Below are 2,501 nucleotides of genomic sequence, written 5' to 3' on the forward strand. Positions count from 1 at the left end.
CTGTCCCCGGTTTTTATCATCCGCCCTCGCTCCTGGTTTGCACCTTCAGCTCCGCTCCCTCGCCCGCCGAATGCCACGGGGGTTTCGGGGGGGCTTCGGCTCCGAGAGAAGGGGGGTGTGTTTGTGTGTGTGTTTTTGTGTGTAATTTACGGGTGCGTCGCCTGGCATTTTGACTCCAACCCCCCCCTTTTCCCAGGTATTTCACGGAACCGGCTTTGAAAAAAAAAAAAATATATGTCATAACTGCTCCAGGTGAAACTTTTGCCTGCGAACTTCGATTTTGTTCCAAATCAGATGTAACGGCGCTGCGGGTCCTCCCCCCCTCCTTTTTCCCCCCTCACACCCCCCCCTCCAGGGGTGAGGGTGGGCACTGGGGGGTTGGCACCCCTCCGGGGACCGGGGGAAGGGAAAAGGCGTTTGGCGAATTGTTGTGCACAAGTATTTTTTAAGCAGTAAAGAAGATTAAAATGGTTGAGATAACGCGGCGTGGCCGGGAGCGGCCGCACACACGGAGTGACCCCTTCTCCCCTGCCCGAGGATTTTCGCATAAATTGCTTATTGTTTCTGCGCAACGTTGCGGGGAGATTAGAGCGAGAATTAATATTTTTCAACTACGCAAGATCCCCGTGGCAAACGGCGGGGCTGCTCTCCGGTAGGGTCAGCCAGCCCCGGAGAGATTAGGCGGTAAGAATGTCACACGCTTCCCTAGAGATTTTTTTTTTTTTTTCCTTTCCTAATCTGCCATTAATAAGCGGAGGAAGCGCGCACACAACCGCCACCTTGTAATTAGGCTCTGCCTTAAATCCACGCAATCAAAGAGCAGTTTGCCTTTCATCCCCGCCGGTGCCAAGGAATTTCAACACCTCTCGGACGCGGTTTAAAAGCCCCCGGTTCCCTGCGTGATGCTGGCGCAAGGGGGCAGTTAAGGACAGGCGGGAGCGCGGGGTCAGCGGCGGGAGCGGGACCGGGAGCCCCCGCGGGGGCGGGCGGGTTGTGCCCCCACCGAGTCGCCCTCACCCCTTTCCCCGAGCCGGAGAAAGTTTGTTTGCTTTCCCAGCCCCGGGCTCTGTCGCCTTCCCTCGGCGGCTGGGCGGCCGGGGCGAGGCGGCGAGAAAAGGGAGGGGGTAGAAAAAAAGGTAAAAATTAAAAAAAAATAAAAACAGTTAAAAATGAAAATATCAAAGCCTGGCCGCAGCTTGCCAGAGGTTACGAGGCGGAGGAAGCCCGGGATGGAGAGTAACCGAGCCGGGTTCACCCCCCGGCCTCGCCCGGTGCCCGCAGCCGAGCTGGAGGTGCCGGCACCTCCCGAAGGAGCGGTGCGGGAACGGGGGTCAATCCCCCCGGTTTGGGCAGGTAAAGGAGGATTTAGGCTCTGTCCGGGGAGGTGTATCATCACCCCACAGACCCCAGTGGCTCCTTTCCGTTTGCACACTCATTGGTTCGAAACAATTTTTTACCGAAAACCTTTGAGGAGCTCCAGAACAAGCACCGCTGAGAAAGACACAAATCTCTGCATTCTGTACGGAAATAAAAAAAAATAATAAAAAAAAGTGAAGTCTCCCTTACTGATCCTCTTGGCAATGAAATCCATGGGGGGAGGACTAAGGTTAATATCACTGCAAAACCTGTGCGTGCACGTTACCGCCCTGCAGCTCACTTTCCTGATACTTAAGCTACGATGAAATCGGTCTTTGCATCAATATGCGTTTATCAGACTTTTTTTCCCCCCTCCCCTCTTATTTCTAGAAGAAAACACTGGCTCCTCTGGCCATGCAAAAATACCGTGTAAATCGCCATTTAAGATTTTTCAAAAAACATGTTCAGCTATAAGAATTCCTTCGAATTCGTTACACTCCGCCATGGCAAGGCGACGCCTTGCTGGTCCGGCGTAAGGTAAAAAAATGCATGTCCGAAAATGAAAAGTCGTAAAAAGAAAAGCAACATTTACATTTGAATATCTAACTTGAGCAGTATTATAATTACAATCCTAAAAGATCGTGAGCTGTCGTCTTTAAAACGCCAGCCCGTGAAGAGACAGTTTTCGGGGGATGTAAACACAGCAGCTTTAATCACGACGGTCTCTTGGAATGAAGGGAAATTAAGGAGTTATAGCAATTTTTTTTTTTTTTTTCAGACGTTTGATCAAAATATTTTTGCCCGGAGAGTGCCTGCCAAATGAAAGCAAAATGGAAATGATGGGCGCCGTGATTCGGCGAACAGTTTTGTGGTGGAAAGAGCCCAAATCCCCCCGTCTCTCGGGGCAGAGGGTTCTCCTGCCCCCGGGCTCTGGGGAACGGCCCCTCCGGGGGGAGGGGGGGGGCACGTGGAGGCAGGTATTAGGCGAGTAATTTATTATTATTTTTTTTTAATCTGACATTTGTTACCCCGAACTCGGTAGTTTGAAGACACTAAAAACGATCTCTATCGCCTTTTTTTTTTTTCGAAATTAACGGAGCCGCCCCCGACGGAAGGGTCCGAGGGAGCCGTAACCCGCGGCGGGG

Source organism: Calidris pugnax, unplaced genomic scaffold (genome assembly GCF_001431845.1).
Source record: "Calidris pugnax isolate Ruff unplaced genomic scaffold, ASM143184v1 scaffold129, whole genome shotgun sequence".
Lineage (NCBI taxonomy): Eukaryota > Metazoa > Chordata > Aves > Charadriiformes > Scolopacidae > Calidris > Calidris pugnax.